This window comes from Anomaloglossus baeobatrachus, chromosome 9, assembly GCF_048569485.1.
Source record: "Anomaloglossus baeobatrachus isolate aAnoBae1 chromosome 9, aAnoBae1.hap1, whole genome shotgun sequence".
Taxonomy (NCBI): Eukaryota; Metazoa; Chordata; class Amphibia; order Anura; family Aromobatidae; genus Anomaloglossus; species Anomaloglossus baeobatrachus.
Window position 1 is genome coordinate 38,082,510 of NC_134361.1, and position 19,097 is coordinate 38,101,606.

Consider the following 19,097-nt stretch of genomic DNA (forward strand, 5'->3'; position numbering starts at 1 on the left):
ATTTGGTATTTGGGAACAGTTGCACTTAGAAAATGGGGGTTGTAGGTCAGCATTCAATCCTCTATTCTGGTCACGAAGTGCAAATAGAACTTTATTGAGGCTGCAGAGCAACGCGTTTCGAAGACCCACTTGGTCAGGTGAGCAAAATCAATTGTTTGTGGCATTTACTGAACCCTCTGTCAAGATCTTAGCAGGGAGAAGTCTATCATTCTACTATTTCCTTTTAGATATTATGCTCTCAGCATAACTTCACCAAGTGAGAGTTTCTACTCTTTCTATCATGGGTGTGTCACGGGTGACAGTCATGTGGTTTCTGGCCATAGAAGGTCACAATGTTTGGCTGTGCAGAATGCTCCCTGACTTTCTATTGTTCCTGCTGTCAGTATTCATTGGTATAGGTAGCTTTCCTGCTGGATTCATCTCTCTCCTCTTTGGACCCAGCAGGAGCTCATCTTCCACCCACCTGTTGATCATCAGTATTCTTTTGGTGCTTAAATGACCCTTCCTTCCTTGGACTAGTGCTGTTGATATTATTCAGTTAATTCAAGCCTTGGTTGCAAGCAGGTGGCTTGTGCTCCTCTGTGATATTGTTGCTGAAAACTTTGCTGAACTTCTACCTGATTCATCTGTAGATAAGCAGTTTATGCTTTTTTTACCTGTGTGTCCTCCTTGAGTCTTCTATAGTGTTTAGTGGGATAGAGGAAGAGCTCATCCTATCCGTTGCCTATTTAGAGCCAAGGACTAGGGACCTAGGGTCAGGTATCCGGCTCAGTGCATAGGAGTGGAATCTATCTAGGGTGGTGAAAGACCTCAGAAACCAGCAATAGGCTTGACCATCTCCCCCTTCCCTAACCTGCCCTTTTGCTGTTCGCTTGGTACTTCTCCGTACCTAGCGTGACACTTTCCAACCGGACAGTGGTGCTCTATGAAGCGCAATCTTTCTTTTTTATTTTTTATATATAGATATTTTTGGTATTGCTGTCATCATAATTCTTTTATCTGCAGTGTTAAGATTTTGCTGACTAGCAAAAAATAAATACTGTGACGGGATTGCACTATGCATATATGATGTATATGTTTGCACTTATGAACTTCCTTCTATTCTGGGAGACACTTATTTGCTTATACTGTAGCTGTACATTGTGCTATTTGTTTGCTCTTTGGATATACCATAGCTATATCATCTACATCAGACGTTAGACCTGTATGACATAAGTGTAGTGCTCCAATAGATCACGATTTGATGATATCCCTTAGACAGGCCTCCTGTGATATTACTGGAGATGGATTGATGGATACAATCTCTACGATTGCTTTCACATGAAAAATTGGATAAGTCAGTAATCAAACGTGGTGGTAAATCTCATTGGAAAGGCTGAAGAAGACATTTTTCCAAGACTGCTCTATTTTGGCAGAAGTCCATATCTTCTGGAGGTATGGCAGGACATATATCAAACTTCTACTACGAGTATTCCCCAGCACTAGTGAGTCAGCAGGAAGGTGGGGGCAGCTGGAGGGAAGGGGGAGGACACGCAGTTTTTACATCAGAATAGTCTGAGACTCAGAACAACAGAAGCTATAGAGAGTGCTTAAGAGCTTCTATAATTAGGACCGAGCAGACTGGATGGAGTGGGAGATGACAGTAGAGGAGCTGGCTGACCGGCAGCTCCCATGGGACGAAGGAGAAACACAGTTGCCAAGGGGAGAATTTTATTGCTCCCTTGGGACTGGCGCCGATCAGGGTGCAGAGCCCTAGGGTGGAACAGGCTTCACGTTGGATCACCAGAATCTGCAGGACAGGGGGATTGCATGTCCCTCTGGCCACCACAGTTCCCGGATCACAGTGCTATTGTCGCGGGCGGTGGGGACGCGCTCACCACGCTCGGGTCCGGAGCTTCTGCTGCTGCTGCTCGGTGGCTCGAGCGGTGGACCGGACCAGGGGACTCGAGCAGCGCTCCTCGCCCGTGAGTGAAAAGGGATGGTTTGGTTAGGGAGATTGTTCGTGACGCCACCCACGGGACGTGGTGATGATGGCACCACCGCTGCTGGTAACTGGGATCCTGGGAGAGATGGTAGGGTGCAGCTAGGATGTTATCCCCTCCGTGGGTAGGGGGTTGGTGATCCCGGGGCCAGATGGCTGGGGTGCAGGGACTGCGTGACACGGTGCCGGACGGCACTGGTGTACTCACTCAGACAATCACTGACAGAGTCGTTGGTAAAACAAAACGGCCGGATGGACGGGTCCCGCAGCCGGCTGCAGTGTTGTTGTTGTGCTCTCCCCGGACGGCTGATGGTGGCTTTTAGAAATGTTCTGACTCCTGTGGTTTCCCACCGGTAGTCCGCTCCCCGGCGTATAGGTGCCGTAGGAGCCCGTTTTGCCCGCAGGCGCTGGCCCTTGGATCTCTAGCCTGAGGAGGTGGCTGTATATCCTCTCTGGGTGGACGGTTGCCTTCAATCGGGACTTGGTTGTTAGGAAACCCCTCGGGTTCCTGTCACACTCAGATTTGACTATTGACGGCGGCTCCAAGCCTGGTCAGGGTCCAGGCTTTGTGTGCTTAGCTTTACTCCGTTTCCCGGTCCGGTACCGGCGGGCCAACGCCCGACCCCGGTCCTTACAGCTCTGCGGAGTTCCACCAACTCCTGCAGACGGCCACAACCGTCTGCCAACCTTGCTGTCAGTGCCTGGGCTCCTACCCAGACACCTCAAGTGTTTACTCCTCTCACTTTCACCTCCAAGACTGAACTGACACTTTTCCCGCCAACAGGCCTGTGAACTCCTCGGTGGGTGGGGCCAACTGCCTGGCTCCGCCCCACCTGGTGTGGACATCAGACTCTGGAGGGAGGCAACAAGGGTTTTTGTCTGACTGTTGTAACTGCCTAGGGTGGGGGTGTGTATGTTGGTATGTATGTGACTACCTGGCTAGTCCAGGGCGTCACACTATATATGGTCCGGAGCCGTGAGTCGAGTCTGGCCACACCACGGACCCGTGGCACCTGCAGACGGGACAGGAACTTTAACACTACACCGGGGTCCCCAAGCACTTCAGGTCACGGGGATCCACACTAAAAGGCGCAAGGAGGAAAGGCTAACAGACTACCAGACCGGTTCTGACCTTTGACTAAACTGGGATCGGCTGGAGCTTAATTGCAGCGGAGACCAGTGCCTCTGGGCAATCTACGAACTGTGAGTAAAAGACCTGGAACCGCAATTGCCGTGTCACGCCTTTATTGCTGGCGCCGTCACCCCGCGCTTCGGCGCCAGCAGCCACTGTCTCCCCCATCACCTCCTTGGGGCCCGCTCCACCTGTGGAGAGCAGAACCATCTTTGCTGCTACTACCATTCACCCCGGAGGACAGTGACAGCAGCGGCGGCTAATCCTTGGCCGCGTACCGCAGGTGGCGTCACAAGACAAACGTTCATTCCATCATCACCATCCCCCTTTTATTTTAAACCTCGGGGCCACGAAGCCGGGCAGGACCACCTGTGACATCCCAGACCCACATCACCGGCCCGGTGGCGAGTATTTAACCCCTGCCCCGGGGGTGCTACAAGTTCTCCCCTAAAAGACCCTAAAATAGTCCCTGGCTAAGGACTGGGCAGGTGAAGGACGCTAGCCCCACTGCTGCACTAGAAGAACACACCAGGAAAGGAAGACAGACAGGGGGAAACCACTACAAAAGACTGCTGCAGTCAGCACCAACACTGCAGCCACCAAAGCAACTTTAACAGAGGATATCCACCAGCGCTTTCCACCTCCAGAACCAGCATCTAAGTGGCCAAAGAGAATAACCAGCCCCCTCTGCTGGTAGCAAAGGGTATATATAGGGACTGGGAGCGGTCCCAAATCAGAAACACCTGAGCTGGTACTTAGCAAGGAATCCTGACATTAACCCTCCAACTGCCAAAGGAAAGGAAACACGTTTAATATTGAGAGTCAAGAAAGGAATATGACTCTGAAGACCTGAATCTGTCACTAGTCTCATAATACAGAAAGACACCCGTAATACTAGGTCATCGATGTCTTTTGACCAGACATCCCCTTTAATGAGGGAAGGGTAGGATCTGCTATGATCTGGTATGCATGGTGATCTTAGTACATTTCATATTCTTTTTAGCATAAATGTTTCACTGTGACATTTAAGCTCTCCTTCACACGTCTGTGCCTCCGGTACGTGTTTGGTCCATTTCCTCACGTACCGTAGACATTAATTGATTAAAATCAATGGGTCTGCGCTCACGTGCGTATTCTGCCAAGGACCGTGTGTACGTGTGGAGCATACGTGTGCCCCACACGTAGACATGTCCGTTTTCTCTCTGGCATCACGGGTGTCACACGGAACGCAAACGGACCACACGGATGTGTTCTGTGGGACACGCACCGGAGAAAAGACGTGTCTGCGAGAAAAAAAAAAACAACTTTACTCACCTTCTCCAGCGCTGCTGTCTCTGCCGCTGCTGTCACTTGCTGCCAACCGCCGCTCATTATGCTCATGAATATTCACTTCACTGCGGCCGGAAGCTGCAGCAGCGGGGAGTCGGCAGGACCGGAGACCGAAGATCAGCACCGCGGACAGCGAAGCCAGGGACAGGTGAGAAGAAAGTTCCCGCTCTCCGTGTGTTATCACGGATAACACACGGATAATACACGTGTGCCATACACACGGCTCACGGAGGGCAAAACGTACTTTTGACACGTCCGTGAAAAACGTGCGTGGTTTTTCACGGACGTGTGAAAGAGGCCTAAACTAGACTCGGCTATCTTAATCCTGCAGCATCGGGAACGTCATAGAGGCCATTCGAGAGCAAAAGATCATGTCTACAAAAATGTGACCTGACCTCACAGCAAACAATTTACAAAAGTTTCCACCGCTGAGCAATGGGCAGTGTATGCACTGGCTGATAACACTATTCTTAACCTATGCTACCAGTGTGTGGTTTTTTTGTAAATGTCCATGAAAAATTATTTTTTTATACCTTTGTATCTTTTTTTTTAGTAACACTCAATAAACAGTATAAAGGGTGCTAAAAATCCGGAACTTGACAAATGCAAATCTCAGCCGAATAAAAGAAACTTTAATTCTATAAATTGGAATCATGTTTAGCTGGTAGGGATATTGAGGCTAAATGAGCAGATTTTAAAGCTATATATATATGCTTAAAACTTACAAGGTGGAAGGTTCTGAAAAGAATGAAGCAGATAATGGAATCCAGTTAACTGAAAAAAAATCAGTAAAATAAATCCACCCCCAAAAATCGAAATACAAAAATATTAAAAATAAAAAATTCTAAAAAATATTGATCCTCTTAACCATAATCATGGAGATACAATACTAGAGGAGATAGAGGAAGGTAAGGCAATACATATGTACAAAATTGTATTCACAATTACTACTACCCCAGGCCAAGAGGACATTCACCCATGATATAATGATATTTAAACTGGTAATTGAAAGGCACTACCTGTTGCATTATATGTGGTCTTTCCTTACCACAGCACTCCTGTTATTTTCAATGTTACATTAGATAGGCAGGGTGTACAGCAGTGTGAGCAGCCTCTTCTTACCTCAAAACCCTTAGTATCTCTTATGTTATATCAAAAAGATAGGATTGACAGCAGTGTGAGCAGCGTCTTCTTTCCTCAGGAACCCTTGTATCTCAAGCCGACATCTCATCTGCGGATGGGCCACCTCCAGGTGCCATTTACCTTAAGTCCGCTGCTGGGAGATCAATGGACCAAAGGCAGCACATGCACAGATAAGATCTTGAGCCGAGAGCTCAATATGCGCAGGTGCCGACTCCAGGCACCATTATTTGAAGCCCGCACCACCGTCAAAGAATCTCAACTGTCGCACCGCCCTGCTCCACCCAGCCCCTACCGCAGCCAGTACAGCCCCTACCGCAGCCAGTACAGCCCCCACCGCAGCCAGCACTGCCCTCACCGCAGCCAGCACAGCCCCCACCGCAGCCAGCACAGCACCCACTGCAGCCAGTACATACCCCACTGCAGCCAGTACAGCCCCCACCGCAGCCAGTACAGCCCCCACCGCAGCCAGAACTGCCCTCACCGCAGCCAGCACTGCCCTCACCGCAGGCAGCACTGCCCTCACCGCAGCCAGCACAGCCCCCACTGCAGCCAGCACTGCCCTCACCGCAGCCAGCACAGCCCCCACTGCAGCCAGTACAGCACCCATTGCAGCCAGCACAGCACCCATCGCAGCTAGCACAGCACCCATCGCAGCTAGCACAGCACCCATCGCAGCTAGCACAGCACCCATCGCAGCCAGCACAGCCCCAACTGTAGCCAGCACAGCCCTCACCGCAGCTGGCACAGTGCCCCGCAGTCAGCACGGCACCCATTCTCCACCTCCCTGTAAGCTATATTCGCATTATAAGATGCACCCCTCATTTTCCTCCCAAATTCTTGGGAGGAAAAGTCCGTCTTATAATCCATAAAATACAGTATGTGTGCACTTTTTGTTGTATATCTATATATTGTTGATTTTCTCTTGTCCTGATGAAGGAGAGTTTTGTTCTCTGAAACGCATAGACCTAAATAGCAAAGAATATGTAGACAATCAACAGTTTGTTCATTCAGCAAAAGCGTGGCATAAACCTCGTCCTCCTCTCCAGCATTGAATGGCCAAGAATGTGGTGGCCACTAGCAGATGCACCACCACCACTGGCAACAGCCGTCAGAGTAGTAATACTATCAAACCTTGATCGCCGCTGCCCTCCTTTGACTTTCGTAAGTGAGTTAGTAGGAAAAAAGCAGAGGTGCATTATGGAATAACTGGTTACCGTAATTACTCATCTCGGTCACAGCAGCATGATGTTACCTCTGACAGCGACTCCAACAGTTTGGTTTTGTTTTCTGTACAAAATGGTCTGCCTGATCATGGATGAGTAAGAGCCTTTTTGGTCCATATTTTAATTATAAAAATACATGAAAAATATTTTAGCCCTCTGTTTTATTTAATGGGCTCTTGATTACTACCAGGTTACCACTTTGACAATAGTAAGGGCTGTGTTATTGTAAAAAAGCATTTTCAGGGCATTTGGAATTTTTTAGGATAGGAATTCGAGATTTAAAAAATGATCACACCTGGGGAAATAAAACTTCCAAAGATTCTATCATGTCTAGTTGTTATGCAAACTCATCATTGATGTCAGTCCAGCTTCGGTGACCTTGAGGTCACGGTCATGTAATCAGACGTCAGGGGCATGATTATTTTGTGTAGACAAAACTGGCACTGGAAATTTTGGACTGTTAAGTGCCTGGCCGCCAGACGGAAAGTGTGGCACTTGGGAGAAGATGAACTTTTTTCTTCTCAGGAGCCGCCACTTTCAGGCGTTGGGGGGGACAAACTGAGCAATTGACCAAGGCCCCCACTCATACCTCCCAACCGTCCCGGATACAGCGGGACTATCACGATTTGCATTGTTTGTCCCGTTGTCCCGGGCGGGAGGTCCGTATCCCGTGGCTCCGCCCACCCACTCTCTCCTCGCCTCGCTGCTTTTCCCTCCTACCATCCTAACACGTGACGTGAGCATAACAGAGCAGAGCGCGCTACCCGAAACTAGTCTCTGTCTGCTCTGTGGTCTGTGCTGCTGCTAAGGTATGAAAACTGAATCTCCCCAGCGCTGATTCCCCTCCCCTGCGCTCCCGGCCGGAGCGTGAGATCCTGTAGCTGTTTCTCTGACTCCCGTGTGTCCTTATCTAACGTGTGTGCCTTCCCTGCAGCATTGAGAATCAAGCAGTGTTTGCTTCTCAATGCTGCAGGCACACCACGGTAGATCAGGACATTGGGGAGAGGACAGTGTGTACTTACCACTTGTGTCCTCTCCTGCAGGTGCACAGCACTGGCCGGTAATATGCAAAGATAGAAGCATTGCCTATGCTTCTATCAGCTACCGTCCACATGATCCCCTGCCTGGCAGAGCTGCTGTTCACACATCAGTTTTTTCCAATCAGGCACAATACGATTTGTGCCTGATGCAACGGATTGTGAAAAAACTGATGCGACGGATCCGTTTTTTTTTTTTTTATGCTGAGAGAGACCCCACATGCACACACGCAGGCACTACCTCGCACGCATCATCACCGCACACGCAGGCACTACCTCACACGCATCATCACCGCACACGCAGGCACTACCTCGCACGCATCATCACCGCACACCCCTGCACTACCGCATGCATCATCACTGCACACCCCGGCACTACCCAGCACGCATCATCACCGCACACCCTTGTACTACCGCATGCATCATCACCGCACATCCCTGCACTACCGCACGCATCATCACCGCACACCCCTGCACTACCCAGCACGCATCATCACCGCACACCCCTGTACTACCGCACGCATCATCACCGCACACGCAGGCACTACCCAGCACGCATCATCACCGCACACCCCTGCACTACCGCATGCATCATCACCGCACACCCCTGCACTACCGCACGCATCATCACCGCACACGCAGGCACTACCCAGCACGCATCATCACCGCACACCCCTGCACTACCGCACGCATTATCACCGCACACCCCTGCACTACTGCACGCATCATCACCGCACACGCAGGCACTACCACACGCATCATCACCGCACACCCCTGCACTACCGCACGCATCATCACCGCACACCCCTGCACTACCGCACGCATCATCACTGCACACCCCGGCACTACCCAGCACGCATCATCACCGCACACCCTTGCACTACCGCATGCATCATCACCGCACACCCCTGCACTACCGCACGCATCATCACCGCACACCCCTGCACTACCCAGCACGCATCACACTCCACTATGAAGGGGCACTGTGTATTGCAAGGCTTGATTGGTTCAGATCGGCATGGATCTGATTGGAAGGCTATTATTTATAAGCATGCACCTTCTCATTGTGAAACCACCCCCGGAAGAAGGATCAACACGAAACCTATAGGCCGGGGCTTATCCCTCATCCCACACTTAGGTATGCTAGTCTGCTTAGTATTGTGACCTTGCAAATCGTTTGTACACTGTTACATGGCTTATTGAACTTACTATATGGTCACGGTGGGACATTGTGTGTTTATCAGCACATTTCTATCTCTGGAACACCTCTGTCTTTTCACGGGCAGCTGTCAGCTGGGCTGTCATTAGTGTCGGCTTATTTCAGAGCGGACTTACATGCCTATGTGGTATGAGGGCGCCATCTGCTGGTGTTTACCGTTCATTTCATGACTTTTACATTTCTATGTATTTTTTGTATTTGCTATAATGCCTTTATAATATCTAATAAAATTATTTGTACCTTTTGTAATCAAGCTATTGTACAGAATTTTCTTTTCTGTTCACCCTTGCACTACCGCATGCATCATCACCGCACACCCCTGCACTACCGCACACATCATCACCGCACACCCCTGCACTACCCAGCACGCATCATCACCGCACACCCCTGCACTACCGCACGCATCATAACCGCACACCCCTGCACTACCGCACGCATCATCACCGCACACCCATGCACTACCCCACGCATCATCACCGCACACCCTTGCACTACCGCATGCATCATCACCGCACACCCCTGCACTACCGCACGCATCATCACCGCACACCCCTGCATTACCACACGCATCATCACCGCACACGCAGGCACTACCGCACGCATCATCACCGCACACGCAGGCACTACCCAGCACGCATCATCACCGCACACCCCTGCACTACCGCACGCATTATCACCGCACACCCCTGCACTACTGCACGCATCATCACCGCACACGCAGGCACTACCACACGCATCATCACCGCACACCCCTGCACTACCGCACGCATCATCACCGCACACCCCTGCACTACCGCACGCATCATCACTGCACACCCCGGCACTACCCAGCACGCATCATCACCGCACACCCTTGCACTACCGCATGCATCATCACCGCACACCCCTGCACTACCGCACGCATCATCACCGCACACCCCTGCACTACCCAGCACGCATCACACTCCACTATGAAGGGGCACTGTGTATTGCAAGGCTTGATTGGTTCAGATCGGCATGGATCTGATTGGAAGGCTATTATTTATAAGCATGCACCTTCTCATTGTGAAACCACCCCCGGAAGAAGGATCAACACGAAACCTATAGGCCGGGGCTTATCCCTCATCCCACACTTAGGTATGCTAGTCTGCTTAGTATTGTGACCTTGCAAATCGTTTGTACACTGTTACATGGCTTATTGAACTTACTATATGGTCACGGTGGGACATTGTGTGTTTATCAGCACATTTCTATCTCTGGAACACCTCTGTCTTTTCACGGGCAGCTGTCAGCTGGGCTGTCATTAGTGTCGGCTTATTTCAGAGCGGACTTACATGCCTATGTGGTATGAGGGCGCCATCTGCTGGTGTTTACCGTTCATTTCATGACTTTTACATTTCTATGTATTTTTTGTATTTGCTATAATGCCTTTATAATATCTAATAAAATTATTTGTACCTTTTGTAATCAAGCTATTGTACAGAATTTTCTTTTCTGTTCACCCTTGCACTACCGCATGCATCATCACCGCACACCCCTGCACTACCGCACACATCATCACCGCACACCCCTGCACTACCCAGCACGCATCATCACCGCACACCCCTGCACTACCGCACGCATCATAACCGCACACCCCTGCACTACTGCACGCATCATCACCGCACACCCATGCACTACCCCACGCATCATCACCGCACACCCTTGCACTACCGCATGCATCATCACCGCACACCCCTGCACTACCGCACGCATCATCACCGCACACCCCTGCATTACCACACGCATCATCACCGCACACGCAGGCACTACCGCACGCATCATCACCGCACACCCCTGCACTACCGCACGCATCATCACCGCACACCCCTGCACTACCGCACGCATCATCACCGCACACCCCTGCACTACCGCACGCATCATCACCGCACACCCCTGCACTACCCAGCACGCATCATCACCGCACACCCCTGCACTACCGCACGCATTATCACCGCACACCCCTGCACTACTGCACGCATCATCACCGCACACGCAGGCACTACCACACGCATCATCACCGCACACCCCTGCACTACCCAGCACGCATCATCACCGCACACCCCTGTACTACCGCACGCATCATCACCGCACACGCAGGCACTACCCAGCACGCATCATCACCGCACACCCCTGCACTACCGCATGCATCATCACCGCACACCCCTGCACTACCGCACGCATCATCACCGCACACGCAGGCACTACCCAGCACGCATCATCACCGCACACCCCTGCACTACCGCACGCATTATCACCGCACACCCCTGCACTACTGCACGCATCATCACCGCACACGCAGGCACTACCACACGCATCATCACCGCACACCCCTGCACTACCGCACGCATCATCACCGCACACCCCTGCACTACCGCACGCATCATCACTGCACACCCCGGCACTACCCAGCACGCATCATCACCGCACACCCTTGCACTACCGCATGCATCATCACCGCACACCCCTGCACTACCGCACGCATCATCACCGCACACCCCTGCACTACCCAGCACGCATCACACTCCACTATGAAGGGGCACTGTGTATTGCAAGGCTTGATTGGTTCAGATCGGCATGGATCTGATTGGAAGGCTATTATTTATAAGCATGCACCTTCTCATTGTGAAACCACCCCCGGAAGAAGGATCAACACGAAACCTATAGGCCGGGGCTTATCCCTCATCCCACACTTAGGTATGCTAGTCTGCTTAGTATTGTGACCTTGCAAATCGTTTGTACACTGTTACATGGCTTATTGAACTTACTATATGGTCACGGTGGGACATTGTGTGTTTATCAGCACATTTCTATCTCTGGAACACCTCTGTCTTTTCACGGGCAGCTGTCAGCTGGGCTGTCATTAGTGTCGGCTTATTTCAGAGCGGACTTACATGCCTATGTGGTATGAGGGCGCCATCTGCTGGTGTTTACCGTTCATTTCATGACTTTTACATTTCTATGTATTTTTTGTATTTGCTATAATGCCTTTATAATATCTAATAAAATTATTTGTACCTTTTGTAATCAAGCTATTGTACAGAATTTTCTTTTCTGTTCACCCTTGCACTACCGCATGCATCATCACCGCACACCCCTGCACTACCGCACACATCATCACCGCACACCCCTGCACTACCCAGCACGCATCATCACCGCACACCCCTGCACTACCGCACGCATCATAACCGCACACCCCTGCACTACTGCACGCATCATCACCGCACACCCATGCACTACCCCACGCATCATCACCGCACACCCTTGCACTACCGCATGCATCATCACCGCACACCCCTGCACTACCGCACGCATCATCACCGCACACCCCTGCATTACCACACGCATCATCACCGCACACGCAGGCACTACCGCACGCATCATCACCGCACACCCCTGCACTACCGCACGCATCATCACCGCACACCCCTGCACTACCCAGCACGCATCATCACCGCACACCCCTGCACTATCGCACGCATCATCACCGCACACGCTGGCACTACCCAGCCCACATCATCACCGCACACGCAAGCACTACCCAGCACGCATCATCACCGCTCACCCAGGCACTACCCAGCATGCATCATCACCGCACACCCCTGCACTACCGCACGCATCATCACCGCACACCCCTGCACTACCGCACGCATCATCACCGCACACCCCTGCACTACCCAGCACGTATCATCACCGCACACGCCGGCACTACCCAGCACGCATCATCACCGCACACGCAGGCACTACCCAGCACGCATCATCACCGCTCACGCAGGCACTACCCAGCACGCATCATCACCGCACACCCCTGCACTACCGCACGCATCATCACCGCACACGCCGGCACTACCCAGTACACATCATCACCGCACACCCCTGCACTACCGCACGCATCATCATCGCACACGCAGGCACTGCCCAGCACACATCATCACCGCACACGCAGGCACTACCCAGCACGCATCATCACCGCACATGCAGGCACTACCCAGCACGCATCATCACCGCACACGCAGGCACTACCCAGCACGCATCATCACCGCACACCCCTGCACTACCGCACGCATCATCACAGCACACCCCGGCACTACCCTGCACGTATCTTCACCGCACACAACCCGGCATTACCTCAGTGACATCACCGCTGACAGCGCGACTCCCTTCAGTTGCTGCGTGGAGCTGATAGAGAGAGGCGGTGTTCTACTGCCGTTCCTGTCAGCTTCATGTAGTAGAGCTGAGAGCGTATTTGGGGATTTTAATAAAATGGTGAAAGAGGGTGTTTTTTTGTCTTTTATTCCAAATAAAGGATTTTTTTGGGTGTATGTGTTTATTTACTTTCACTTACAGGTTAATCATTGGGGGTGTCTCATAGACGCCTGCCATGATTAACCCCTTATTACCCCGATTGCCACCGCACCAGGGCAATTCGGGAAGAGCCGGGTAGAGTCCTGGGACTGTCGAATCTAAAGGATGCGGCAATTCCGGCCGGCTGCTGGCTGATATTTTTAGGCTGGGGGGCTCCCCATAACGTAGAGCTCCCCATCCTGAGAATACCAGCCTTCAGCCGTGTGGCTTTATCTTGGCTGGTATCAAAATTGGGGGGGGGACCGCACGCCATTTTTCTTTTAGTTATTTAATTTACTGCACAATATAGACCCGCCCACCGGCGGCTGTGATTGGTTGCAGTGAGACAGCTGTCACTCAGCGTCGGGGTGTGTCTGACTGCAACTAATCATAGGCGCCGGTGTGAATACAAGATTGAATAATGGGCGGCCGTCATTTTCAAATCAGGAGAAGCCGCCGGAGCAGTGTCACAGCCGTGCAGCCCCGCGCCGGTGATCGGTGAGTGGGTGAGAGTGAGTGAATGAGTCAGTGAGTCAGTCAGTGACTGAGAGAGTTTGAGAGAGAGTGAGTGATTGATTGATTGATTTTCTGACAAGCAATGAATTTATATCACTTTTGGGCATGTTCAGAAGTAAAAATCGGAAACGGTACATGCTTCCGGCGTTTGAAGCATGACACCGTATCCGGCTCGCATAAACTTTCATTATGCACCATGCCGCACAGCGCTGCATCCGGCATTATGCATTTTTTTGCCGCTGGCAAAAACCGTTCCTCTCTGCGTCCTGTGCGGCCGCCGGAGTGACGATTTTTGCCGCATCCGGCAAAAACCGGATCAAAGGTAAGTACATGCGGCACAATCCGGCGCTAATAAAAGTCTATGAGGAAAAACCGCACCCGGCGGAAAAAAAAACCCAGATGCATTTGTCACGGGCGGAGGAGGGGACGCTGCGCTCTCCCACTGCTCGGGTCCGGCTGCCGCTGCGGCCGCTGCTGCTCGGTGGCTCGAGCGATGGGCCGGATCCCGGGGACTCGAGCGGCGCTCCTCGCCCGTGAGTGAAAAGGGGTGGTTTGGGTTTTGGGGATATTGTCCATGACGCCACCCACGGTTGTGGTGATTGTGTGGACACCACCGCTGCTCTGGACGGGGATCCCGGGAGCGGTGACAGGGAGCAGCTTTGTTGTTATTTCTCCCCTCCGTGGGTAGGGGGTTGGTTGTCCCGGGGCCCGGTGATGGGGTAGGGGTGGATGGCAGGCCGGGTGCGGGGCCTGGTGAGGTGCAGGGTCGCGGGGGCAGCGCTGTGCCGCTCGGCACGGTGGTACTCACTCAGCCTGAGACGATGACACAGTTCTCGGTAAAACACACGACTGGAAAGACGGTTCCCACGGACGGCTGCTGTTGCTTTTCCCCGGTAGTTAACGGTGACTGTCTCTTTCCCTGCACCTAGTACTTCTGTTGGTTCCAATGGGTTCCCACCGGTAACCCGCTCCCCGGCTTGGATATGGGCCGGAGGAGCCCCTCTTTGCCCGCAGGCGCTGGCCCTGAGAAACTGGTGCCTTGGCGGTGGCGGTGTCTCTCTCATACGGTTGGACTGTTGCCTTCAATCGGGACTTAGTTGTTTGGAAACCCGGAGGTCCCCTTCACTGATGGATTTGGCAAATTCACGGCGACTCCAAGCCTTGCCGGGATCCGAAAGGCCCCTGCCAATGGTGCTGGCTTCTCCTTGTGAACCGGTCCGGTACCGCCGGGCCACCGCCCGTCCACGGTCCTTACGGCAACTCCGATAGGCCACTCCTGCAGACGGTCACCGCCGTCTGCTAACCTTGCTGTCTCTGTCCGGGGCACACACCCGGACGCTCTCAGTTAGTTACTCTACTACCACTTTCCTCCTCACACTCTCCCGTCCAACACTAAACTGGTCTCTTTTCCCGCCTCCAGGACTGTGATCTCCTCGGTGGGCGGGGCCAACCTCCTGGCCCACCCCCTGGTGTGAACATCAGCCCCTGGAGGAAGGCAACAAGGATTTTTGGGTCTAGCTTTGATGTGCCTAACCGGGGTGTAGGGTGTGGTGATGTCATTACCTGTGACCCCTGGCTTGTCCAGGGCGTCACACATTTTTCCCGCAAAGCGCCGGATTGTGCCGCACAGCAAAAACCTGATGTGTGAACATACCCTTAGCTGCACACCATGTTCAGCCCTCCTCCTAGGTCCTAGCTGCCTGCACACCCTGTTCAGCCCTCCTCCTAGGTTCTAGCTGCCTGCACACCCTCTTCAGCCCTCATCCTGGGTCCTAGCTGCCTGCACGCCCTGTTCAGCCCTCCTCCTAGGTTCTAGCTGCCTGCACACCCTGTTCAGCCCTCCTCCTGGGTCCTAGCTGCCTGCACACCCTGTTCAGCTCTCCTCCTGGGTCCTAGCTGCCTGCACAACCTGTTCAGCTCTCCTCCTGGGTCCTAGCTGCCTGCACACCCTGTTCAACTCTCCTTCTGCATCCTAGATGTCTGCACACCCTGTTCAGCTCTCCCCCTGGGTCCTAGCTGCCTGCCCACCCTGTTCAGCTCTCCTCCTGGGTCCTAGCTGCCTGCACACCCTGTTCAGCTCTCCTTCTGCATCCTAGATGTCTGCACACCCTGTTCAGCTCTTCTCCTGGGTCCTAGCTGCCTGCACACCCTGTTCAGCTCTCCTCCTGGGTCCTAGCTGCCTGCACACCCTGTTCAGCTCTCCTCCTAGGTCCTAGCTGCCTGCACACCCTGTTCAGCTCTCCTCCTGGGTCCTAGCTGCCTGCACACCCTGTTCAGCTCTCCTCCTAGGTCCTAGCTGCCTGCACACCCTGTTCAGCCCTTCTCCTGGGTCCTACCTGCCTGCACACCCTGTTCAGCCCTCCTCCTGGGTCCTAGCTGCCTGCACACCCTGTTCAGCTCTCCTCCTGGGTCCTAGCTGCCTGCACACCCTGTTCAGCTCTCCTCCTGGGTCCTAGCTGCCTGCACACCCTGTTCAGCTCTCCTCCTGGGTCCTAGCTGCCTGTACACCCTGTTCAGCTCTCCTCCTGGGTCCTAACTGCCTGCACACCCTGTTCAGCTCTTCTCTTGGGTCCTACCTGCCTGCACACCCTGTTCAGCTATCCTCCTGGGTCCTAGCTGCCTGCACACCCTGTTCAGCTCTCCTCCTTGGTCCTAGCTGCCTGCACACCCTGTTCAGCTCTCCTCCTGGGTCCTAGCTGCCTGCACACCCTGTAGTTAACTCCCTGCCTGTTCTGCACATTGCTGATCTGTGGTGGCTCAGAGCGATCACGGACAGCTTCTGCAGTTTCAGTTTGCTGGATGGGTGTAGATGGGGAGTGGATATGGGTGTCGCCGTTTGTAAAATGGGTGTGGTTGGGGGCGTGGCCTAGAAATCGCCGCAAACTTTGGGCCTCTTACCCTTCTTTAAAAGTTGGGAGGTATGCCCACTCCCTTGGGGTCTCCAAGGTCAACAGCTGGAGCTACACTGAAAATAGCATTAAAACAATAAAAAATATACATATTTGATATCGCTGAGTTCATAAAAGTCCGATTTATTAAAATATAAAGTAAACAAAGCCATTTGGTAAACGCGCGTGACAACAAAGAAAAGCAAAACTCCCGAATTATGTTTTTTTTGGCCACCGCAACATTGCAATAAAATGCATTAAAAGGCGATCAACATCACATCTGCCTCAAATTTGTATATATATGCCCTGTTTACATGTGTGTGTGCTTTTTCTGTGTATACATATGTGTATATATACTGTATGCTCTGTATACATGTGTGTGCTGTTTGTATGTATAAATATGTGTGGTTGTGTATACATATGTGTGTGTGTGCTCAGTGTACAAAGCCTTGCAAAAGTATTCAGCCCCCTTGAATTTTTAAACCTTTTCCCACATTTCAGGCTTCAAACATAAAGATAAAAATGTTAATGTTTTGGTGAAGAATCAACAAGGGGGACACAATTGTGAAGTTGAACAAAATTTATTGCTTATTTTAAACTTTTATAAAAAAATAAATAACTGAAAATTGTGGCGTGCAATATTATTCATCCCCTTTACTTTCAGTGCAGCAAACTCACTCCAGAAGTTCATTGAGGATCTCTGAATGATCCGATATTGTCCTAAATGACTGATGATGATAAATATAATCCCCTGTGTGTAATCAAGTCTCCGTATAAATGCACTTGCTCTGTGATAGTCTCAGTGTTCTGTATAAAGCGCAGATAACATCATGAAGACCAAGGAACACAACAGGCAGGTCCGTGATACTGTTGTGGACAAGTTTAAAGCCTGATTTGGTTACAAAAAAAATTCCAAAACTTTAAACATCCCAAGAAGCACTGTGCAAGCGATCATATTGAAATGGAAGGAGTATCATACCACTGCAAATCTACCAAGACCCGGCCGTCCATCCAAACTTTCATCTCAAACAAGGAGAAGACTGATCAGAGATGCAGCCAAGAGGCCCATGATCCCTCTGGATGATCTGCAGAGATCTACAGCTGAGGTGGGAGAGTCTGTCCATAGGACAACAATCAGTCGTACACTGCACAAATCTGACCTTTATGGAAGAGTGGCAAGAAGAAAGCCATTTCTCCAAGATATCCATAAAAAGGTGTTGTTTAAAGTTTGCCACAAGCCACCTGGGAGACACCAAACATGTGGAAGAAGGTGCTCTGGTCAGATGAAACCTAAATCGAACTATTTGGGCACAATGCAAAACGATTTGTTTGGCGTAAAAGCAACACAGCTCATCACCCAGAACACACCATCCCCACTGTCAAACATGGTGGTGGCAGCATCATGGATTGGGCCCGCTTTTCTTCAGCAGGGACAGGGAAGGTGGTTAAAATTGATGGGAAGATGGATGGAGCCAAATACAGGACCATTCTTGAAGAAAAAGTGTTGGAGTCTGCAAAAGACCTGAGACTGGGACAGAGATTTGTCTTCCAACAAGACAATGATCCCAAACATAAAGCAAAAGCTACAATGGAATGGTTCATAAATAAACGTATCCAGGTGTTAGAATGGCCAAGTCATAGTCCAGACCTGAACCCAATCGAGAATCTGTGGAAAGAGCTGAAATCTGCTGTTCACAAATGCTCTCCATCCAACCTCACTCAGTTCCAGCTGTTTACAAAGGAAGAATGGACGAGAATTTCAGTCTCTCGATGTGAAAAAACTGATAGACACATACCCCAATCGCAGCAAAAGGTGGCGCTACAAAGGATTAGCTTAAAAGGGTCGAATAATATTGTACGCCCCAATTTTCAGTTTATTATTTTTTATAAAAGTTTAAAATAAGCAATAAATTTAGTTCAACTTCACAATTGTGTCCACTTATTGTTGATTCTTCACTATAACATTACATTTTTTATCTTTATCTTTGAAGCCTGAAATGTGGAAAAAGGTTGAAAAACTCAAGGGGGCCGAATACGGGCTGAATACTTTTGCAAGGCACTGTATACATGCATGTGTGCTGTATGTGTGTCACAAGGAGATTTTTGCAGGCTTGGCCAACTGTCATGGTGGTGTCAGGGTCTGTGGAAACTACAGATTCTGGCACTCTGCCTGCTAACTCCTCTTAACCAACAAATCCACTTATATCCTCCAAAAAAGAACCTAACTCCTCTGATGTCTGTGATCAGCACAGAGAGACACGGATGTC